Genomic DNA, 9,359 nt, shown 5'->3' with positions numbered 1-9,359 from the left:
GGAATGGCCCAGCCAATCACCTGACCTGAATCCAACAGAAAATCTATGGAAAGAACTAAAGATCAGAGTTCATCACGTAGTGAAAAACGTCATCACGCACAGCGACGTGATGACGTCATCATGTTACGTGGGTGGAACCATGTGTTTTGTCGAGTAGAAACCCCCCTCCCCCTTTCCCGTGAGCTTCTGTACTCCACTGCTCTTCCTGTTTTCCGTGAAAAAGCTAAGCGGGAGCAATTTAAGGATGAAAACATAAAGATTATATAAGGAATAAAATAAATAAAACTACAAATGGCTCATTACTGTCCACGACTCGGCTCCTATCGTTCGTTGTAAAGAGCCGTTCAAAAGATTTGGATCGTTCGTGAACAGAACATCATTATTAGCAATGGCAGTGGAGGAAGTGAATGAAGCCAGTCCNGATTATTTGACAGGAGTTTTACTTTTAAACTGTAAGTGTATTTAATTTAGTTATGTTAGTTATGATAGTTTAGTTATAATGTAAATACAATGAAAATTAAACCAAGATTTAGAATAACGATCATTTTGATCCATACATTGGTAATGTCTGACTGGGCCTCGTGTCACTTTATGTTCAATAAATTGGGCCCCAAGGTCAAAAAGGTTAAGAACCCCTGGTTTACAGCACATGCAAAATATGTCGCGGCCAACCGAACCAATCATTTTAAACCTCATCAGAGGCCACCCCTCCAGCAACAATCACTTCTCTATAGCTGAGAGTCCAGATCCTCGTATGAAGCAAAGTCAAGGACCAGGGTCTGGTTTTTACCAGGCTAGATCAGACTAGAGTTTGTTGTAAAAAAAACAAAAGTATTTACAGTAGTATAAACTTCAGTGTCTTTATAAAAAAAAGTCAATGGAGTTCACCACATACTACATCTAATAATTGTAGTACATTGTATTTGAGTAGAAACATAATACGTAAGGTCAAGTGTAAACGCAGTACAGCTGGATAATTAAACCACATGTACAGGTACAGCATGTACTGCTCATACATCCAAACTGTTGTTGCTCTTATTCTGTTGATCTGACCCTTTAATGACCTAAAGACGCCATGAAGAGGGAGGAGAGGTGTGTGAGAGAGAGAGAGAGAGAGAGAGAGAGAGAGAGAGAGAGCTGTTTGTGCTAATGCTCATTTAAGCTTAAGAGTGGGTCACTTTGTGCAGTCCTACTGTGTAATTATGTGCTAAACATTTGAAAGTACACACACACTGTGTGCATGCGTGCACGTGTGTGTGAGCATGTGTGCGTGTGTGTGTGAGATCCAGTCTTGGAGCGCTCAGCGACTTGAGGCATGATTTTGCTCTTTTAAAGGCCTTTCTGTGTCCTTGAAAATAAAATAAAATACGCATTGAAGATATGTGTCAAGCTGACAACTTTCTAAACTGCAACAATTTTAAAACAAGTATTCAGAAAGCAGCCAATCAGCTGTAACCTGGAGGAAGATTAATGCCAGTGAGATTTGTAGTTTACACTAACGGTAGTTTAGCCATCTTTAATAAAACCTGCATCTCATCAATCAGGTTGGTTTAATTTCTGCCCAGACTCATCTGCCTCACACTCATTCCGCCTGTCGTTCTCTGTCTCTTTCTCTGCTCTCTCAGTCATAGTGCTTCGTTTGATGGTGGCGTTTTGTGGGGAGGAGCCTGCCACAACAGGGATCTGGGCACACAGAACAGCTTTAATTAGATGGGGCCTCATGCCATGTGCCATCACGGCATGTGTGAAAGTGAATGTGTGCCTGCGCGTGAGCTGCTGCTTTGTCTAAATGTGAACATGTGACAGAGATTTTTGTGCGTTTAAGCTGATTTTTACATTGCCTTCTGCACAAATACTGACATAAATAACACCTTTGAGTTTCCCGTCTTATGTTGGTGCAGAAACATCTTAAATCCTAATAGTCTATCTTTGCCTTGGTACCAATCTTGAACACGAGCCAACTGCTTTGGCGCCGATAATGTAAATGAAGACAAACCCATTTCTTTTGTACTCAAACAGCCAGGATCTTCTTTCAATTTAAAAATGCATTTGGGTCTTCATGGGGGGGCGGCGTTTGAAGCCATCATCCTCCCATGAAGCCAGTCAGCAGATGCTGAAAGGATGGGCGCCAGGATGGAGAAGGGAAGCTCAGTGCCATAACCGGTTTTGGTTGGTTCAACAACTTGTGCGTTTTGTTTTTTAATAGGTGCACCTTGCTGGTTGTGTGGAGTATTTGATATACAGGCATGACTCGTGAGCCAATGAGAGCTTTTGGAAGACAAAGGGAGGCTTCCAATTGGTTGAAAAGGTTTTTAGGCGGGGTTAAAGGGAACTGATGACATCATAAAATGAGGGTCAGGGTATTTAGGAACGTCTGAGGGAAAAAGGCCCCAAGCCAAAAGAGTAACATCTTTAGGTTCAGCTACTTAGATCTTTTCTAAGATGAATGAATGAATGAACTACATTCTAGGTCAGATTTTGAATCAAAAAATAAAAAGAAAATGTTTCAACCTTGTGTGATTTCTAACAACATTCTCATTTGCCTTCAGGTCAGATTTTGGCCCATGTTGCTTTGCCTTGGGTTTGAAAGGATGGGTAGCCTTAGGGGTTGATTGTTATCTTTGGTTATCTAGCTGTATGAGTGGTGTACATTCTTCATAAAGCTAGATAACCGAAAGTAACAAGAATCCCATTACACTCCTGGAAAGGCATCAAGACCCCAAACGCTCCTGACTTCAAAACAAAACACAAAATCCATGTGAAGAACCAGTAAAGGAAAGAAGATGGACAACATTTCAAAGGAGATGGGATCATAAATCAGAACAAGGTAAGACCCAAGTTGTCTCCGTTTGTTCTAGATCTCTGGGAAGTTATTTTTTTTCACTAACTACACATTGACGTACTTTTTTGTGTAGTGATTAATCATCAACTACAAATATTCTACAGTTTTATGGCACCTAAGTCAAACATTGTATTACTTGCAACTCTCTACAGCCAGTGGCAGTAATCCATAATAGTAAGGTTGGTACAACAGGATCACTTTTAATCTAATTAGCCCCATGATCCCTGTATGTGGAGCTGCATGCAGGGGCTTAGATTTAGTATCACATGGCTGTGAGGAAAAAAAAAAGAACACTGATTTACCAAAGCAAGCAGATTTTGACAACGTTGCATCGGCACATCCAGTCTTTTAGTTAGTTTGGCAAATGTTTGTCTTTTGGCCAAGTATTAGCTTGCATCTTTGGCGTTAGGAGAACCTGTGTAAAGAATGTGGACCTTTATTAACATAGGAGCTGTATGCTGTGCAATGAATTATACATGTATGCCTTAACTGATTCAATTGTGTGATTTACAAACACTCCCTCCGGATTAATCTGGGGTCTCGTTTTGCTTGGAACCTAAGACAAGAATTTGTTTGAGGCTAGTTTTGTTAAGTTAGCCATTCTAGATTTCCCCCCGTCCTTCCTAACTACTCCCTTTCACGCTTACGCCTGAAAAGATGTTTGATTTGGGGGTCCTAGCTGTTTGATTTGACTTGTCAGTTGGCTTGGTTCTGAATGGGTCGCGCTAAACCTTCTATTCCATGAGGTGCTACCATGTGGAAAGACTTGATGAGATTTCGCTGAATGCTGGTTTGTGTGGATGCAAGGCTCAGAAAGGGGAGTGGTCCAGGGCCAATCAAGCAGAAACTACCCCCGGTGACGAAGTCCACGAGTGAAAGAAGCGAACAATCCGAGCCTTTCGGATCTGTGCCAGGGCTCCTGGTGAGGAGTAATTGGTCAATCAGATCTTCAACCTCAAGGCCTCTGATGGCTGATTGAAGGTGTGATTTTTGTTCTGCCCATCAAAGCTGAAGGGTCGCTCCAGCTGAGAGAGGCTGCCGAGAATTGTTTACGAGGTCTCAAGGCTATGTCACGACAAGCCTAGCAGTAAACCCCAACTGTAGGACATATTCCACTTACTGGTTTGCAGTTTCAACATTGTTCAGCTAAACGATCTCCTTGGTTTTGGATATATTTAGCTTGACCTGGTACAAATTTCAAACTGTTGTGGAGGGGCAAAGAGAAATTTCTGTGTAAACCTTAGCTTGAAATGTCAATTTCTTCAAGTCCCACAGTTAAATTGTGCCTTCCTGCTGCATTGCAGGTGCTGAGTGTGACATTTGAGCTCTGGGCTCATCTAGTGAGGAACGAGGACCTTGACAGGAACTGACAACCAGAGATGTCACTTTCTAGTATGTCAGGTAGCCGATTTTCCCCCCTTTTATAAATATTATTAAAGGCTTGTGGGCATGGCATGACTTAATGATTACACAAAGGCAAAAACTACATTTTTGTTTATCTTAAAATATGTAATATTAAATGTGCTTTTGAAAAGGTACAGACACGTTCTTTAGTACTGTGGAGTTGTTTCTTTTGCTTCCTCTTGGTGTCAGTTGTACTGTTAGAGCTGAGTGTGTGCATTGAAGTCTTGGGCAGATTGTGTTTAGACCTTAAGCAGTGCCTTGGGAGACTCATGTCATGGTGCAAAGCTTTGTTCTGGCTGTGTGTGTGGCACAGTTATATCACTAACACTGCTCACTGGGGACCCCAAAGAAGAGTCTGTCTTCATTTCTTCCTCCCTTAAAATGGCATGGAGATGGGAAAGTTCCTTAAAACCACCTTAGGGCCTCTGCTTTTTTTTTTCTGTGTCCCTTGGCATTGTCTGAAATAGAAAGAAGGAGCATGGAGAAACGGCGAAGAAGGAAAGAAGGCAGGGGAGAGGAAAGGGAAGGAGGAGGGTGGTGGGTTTATCTTTGCTTTCATGCACTAGGCAAGCAGATTTAGACTCTAAGTGTCAAATAGAAAAACAGCCATTGTGGTCGGGTCCCACTCGCCCCCACACCACTAGACTTTACAGTCAATAGAGCTAGTCCACTTGTCACCAAGAGACAATGCACCCCTTTTCCTCCCTTTCAGCCCTGCCGGGTCCAAGTAGCCAGACAGTTTTCTGAATGCGACTCGGTGATTCTTGCCCCCTTTTCTCCGCCTCTCTTTCTCTTGACGGAACACCCCAACAGGGCTTGGAAAATGGCTTCACTGTTGGGCCAGAGGGCAAAGCCAGACCTTGTTATTTTCTACAACACTGACAGTCCCTCCACCCTTCTATGCTCACAGAGAAATGAATGTATTGTGGGGCAGTTGCAAAGTCAATGGGCCTCATCAGACAAAAGAGATTAGGTTTGGCAACTTTGCAGAGACAGGTGTACTTTGACTCTGCCTTGGACCACACGGACGGTGGCTGCTGCCTGACCCATTGCTCTGTTGGCTATGACGGGTTTCAGTTATGCAGTAATGAAGGTAAAAATCTGCATTGTCTTTTTACGATAAAGGAAAACGTCTGAGCTTCTTCGCAATGAAGCTGTTCGTTTTTCTCCACGGGAATTCTGCAGGAATCTTTAGATCTCTAAAAGCACCCACCCAAGGGAGAAAGTTAAAGGTAAACAATGAAGAAAAAGAGAAAATGTGAGATGTAGTGCAGGGTTGCACAATACATTTTCACATTCAGAACTGAGACAGCGGTGTTTTAGGAGGACTATCTTCCAGAAAGAACGAGTGAAGCCTTTTCTGTTCACAACTTTAGTACATTCAATCACAATAAATCAAGCCATTCAGTAACATTACAAATAGAGACACTCTCACACCCAGAGCAAAACAGTGCATGCATTTGTTTGTTTCAGTCATTAATAAAGCTTTTACTGAAAGCCTCTGTCCTCAGAAAAAGCCCATTCTGCTGAAATGACTTGGCAAAGCATCCGATGGAGGGTCTTTTCAGACTGAAGCTGCTCTGGTCACCATTGTCTGCTTCTCTCTCACACCTACGTGTCCAGAGTGAGCACACAATTTCATTGTTGCGTGAGCTGTTAATATCAACGGCTTCACAATAGAGCCCGTTCGATACATTTGCATAAGGCACTTTTCCAACAAGGACCCAGAGAGGGCTTGAAAGCTGGCCCACTCCAGTGCCAATGGCAAAAAAAATGTCAAGTGCCAATTAGGAGAGGTTTGCCACCATTCAGCAGTACCCCACCCCTGTGTAGTCCTTCCCCTCCCAGCTTAGCCACCTCAACTCTCTCACACTCCGCGTCACCCCTGGTCTTACCACCTTATTCCGCTCTCAGATGTGGCCTTCCCCTACTGACACCCGGAGACAAAAGCTGCCTCCTTATTCTGTTAACTAATGGAGGATCCTTTCTGTCGGGCTTAGAGTATTAGCAAAACCAGAGCTCCTTTCACCGATTAGTCAGCTTACTTTGTTGATTAGTTTGAATAGAAGGGTTTAGGAACCATACAGCCAAAACCTGTAAGAAATAAACTCCACCTGCTTGAGAATATTGAATTTAGAAAGCTGTCTAATTTGTGCTTTCAGCATTTTAGATTCACAAGTTTGCCTGTGCAGGTGGAGGTGATTAAGAACTAAAGAAGATGCTGATTTAAAACAATTAAAACCCTTTAGTCTGTTCTATAACCGTTTGCTTCCTTAGAATTTGCTTTCTTCAATTGCTTTGCATTGTGTACATATGCATAAAGAGTATTATGAAAAAAGACGCCCCCAAACTAAGAGAGTACAATTTTTGAGCTTTAAAGGAAATAAAAAAAAATGCTTCATTTTTTTCCCACTGCAAATACATCAAATAGAAGTTAGCTTAGCTGGTGAGTGTGGAGCTGTTTATGCTCCCATAGATGTTTAATATTCAGTATTCGTTTAACATATGCCTAATTGTAGCTGTCAGACTCAAAATGTGTGTTGACAGAAATTCAGGGCATTATTTGTGTTCTTAAATGTAAGTGATGTATTGTTTATGCTGGAGAAGCCTTTGGCGATACGTACCTAAATATACTCATGTCCTTGAAAATGACAAGCCCGCAGAAAAGAACGAATTAAAAAATTTAAGTCATAACAAAACAACAGCTTAACTGCGACTTGTTTTCCACGGAGCATTTACCTACTGCCTCCTGCCACTCGAAAGGATTTTTCTCTTGTCCCTTTTTCTCTTTCATTCTTTCATTCAATCTCTGTGACGAGTTTTTTTCCCCCTTTCCCACCCTTGATTCTCAGATGGTTGGATCTGATTTGCATGCATTTGCATAATGAAAGTCATTTGCATGCTCAGGGGCAGACTGTACCATGAGAACAGACATGAAAAGGTGTGTGCGCACATGTGCGCGTGTGTGTACACGGATTCGTGTGTGTACGCATGCTTCTGTCAACTGTACATGTTTATTTTAAGGGTTCAACTGTATTATTTAAATTTTCTTCTAACACTCTACTTTCTGTGTTCATGTTCCGTGTGTAGGGGACGTCACCAGTGTGGAAGAAACTGGCAAAAGAAGACTGAAAACAGGAAAGGAGGAGGAGGGGTTGCTGTTGATTCTGCCCTCCCTCTCTTATCGCCCTTTTCTGCATCGCCTCTTACCTCCTCCTCCTCTTCTCTTTCTCCTCCACTCCATCCTCAGCAGACTGCCCCCCCTTTTTTTTTCCTGTACAGCGAAATGCAGCCCGCGCCACCATCTTAGAGCTACACTGGCATAAAATGGAAGCAGGAAGACCAGTTTGTGCAGGTAACACGCCAAACCCACGGTGCCCATCACCATAACTCTCCATCTCACCCTCCTCCATCTCCCAGCGCCCCTCCTTTCTCTCCTCTCTCCACCGGGCAATGGTCTTCTTTTTAATTCTCTCAGATATGTTCATTAACAATTCTCAAGATGCGCTGATTTTATGGCGGGGAGGGTGAGTTGATGTGGGTGGAGCGTGTTTTGTATGTGTGGTAAATCACTCCACTCTCAATGCCGCTCTCAGGAGGCTTTCAGTGGGCATCTGTCCTTGAAGAGGCAGGTTTGCTTTCCTATTTGGGAATTGTCATGCCATCCTTATATTCGTACACTGACATGGTGGCGGCGGCTGCCATTTTGGAGATACAAGGCTGTGCCCTATAGACAGTGTAAAAGACAGAGTGCATACAGGCAGGCAGAGTTAAAAGAAGTGAAATGTGTTCTGTATTAATGGGGGAAACAAATTAATCCTAATAGTTTTGAATTAAATTGTAATGGCTGCAACCTTTAGCATCTTTTTAGTTTTCATTTTTAATATTCGCTTTAAATGGGGACAAATTAGTGGCAATACTCAGTCAAAACAGAAGAAACCAACGAGTCACTTTTCACATTCAAATACAAGGACAATGCAGCACAAAACCTGCACAAAGCAAGGAAGTGACAAACCTGAGAGCCTGATAGACAGAGAGGACTGGAAAACCTCTCTTATAGTAAGTGATGAGTCCAGCATTGGAGTGCAGTTGATACCCAGACAAGTTGAGTATTGTTCTCCCTGAGTGAACTCGTTACAGTGCAGCATTACTTTAACAAGGCAGCTCCGAACTTTACTAAACCGCTTAAACCAAAACACCATTTAGCGTCAGCTGGGCTTGATTTAGTAAGAAAAAGCTATTAAACAATGTCGAGTATTGTTCTTGTTACAGAGGGCCCTCTCTCTGCTTGTGTTTGTGAAGGTCAGCGAGAGAACGTTTATGCTAAAATAACAATAAGGTTCAGAAAGAGAAGCGCAATCCAACAGTGGGTATAAATAAAACAAGTAGAGAAACTTGTCAAAGACGAAAACATAAAAAACTTTTCATCAACGTTTTTCTTCCTCTTTTATGAACATATAAAACTTCGTAAAGTTTTATTTTCCACATTTTTCTCATTTTTTTACAGTAACTAATCACGGTTGTTGCTTTTTTTGCATTTGAATTATTGATAATGCATTTTTTTTAAAGCGAAGGCGTCGCTTGGCTTTGCTGATAAGTTCTGGGGTAACTGTATCAAACCAAGTGTGCACTAATCACTGCAGGGCCTCCAGAAACAGGTGGTAGATTGAGCTAAAAAAAGGGGCAGGGGCAGTTCTCAATTTACTGTGTAAATTATGCAGAGCTCAAAACAATGCAAACAGTAGACAGTGGAGTGGCTGGCGTTGGCTAATGAGATGATGAGAAGCCTGGGAGGGCTGCGAGCTGATTGAGGAGAGGGGGTGGGCATAGCCAGCAGCTTGTGTCTGGATATGTGGGGATGTGTGTGTGTGTGTGTGTGTGTAAGGGTCTGGGGGAGCTTTGGCAGGGGTGCAGACACCGTTCTGTCTGCACAGACCCCACCATCGGCACCCCTCCTGCCCAGACTGAGCGCTCCTAAGGAGGGGAGGGTTTGCAGGCAGCTGGGGCACCCTGCCCCCATTGCTCAAGCAAAGAGCGCCAGCATTGGGAAACTCTGTGTCAGGGGTCCTCTCAACGCTGGCACGTAAGCCCCCCCCCCCAGAAAGTCTGGCTG

At 42.9% G+C, this 9,359-nt stretch overlaps 1 long non-coding RNA gene across 4 annotated transcripts in view; it reads left to right on the top strand.

The window, feature by feature from the left end:
- LOC106529211 (uncharacterized) overlaps window positions 1-9,359 on the top strand; it is a 15,518-nt gene that overhangs the window by 3,908 nt on the left and 2,251 nt on the right. Inside the window, exons 2-4 of one of the 4 annotated variants that reach the window (XR_001311608.1) lie at window positions 2,550-2,827; window positions 4,147-4,243; window positions 7,337-7,601. This is a non-coding gene — a long non-coding RNA (uncharacterized LOC106529211). Of the gene's footprint in view, window positions 1-2,549; window positions 4,244-7,336; window positions 7,602-9,359 lie in introns of all 4 variants that reach the window. The other 3 variants (XR_001311607.1, XR_001311605.1, XR_001311606.1) reach the window with 3 other exon arrangements.

Source organism: Austrofundulus limnaeus, unplaced genomic scaffold, assembly GCF_001266775.1.
Source record: "Austrofundulus limnaeus strain Quisiro unplaced genomic scaffold, Austrofundulus_limnaeus-1.0 Scaffold427, whole genome shotgun sequence".
Lineage (NCBI taxonomy): Eukaryota > Metazoa > Chordata > Actinopteri > Cyprinodontiformes > Rivulidae > Austrofundulus > Austrofundulus limnaeus.
This window is presented reverse-complemented; position numbering and strand designations above follow the sequence as displayed.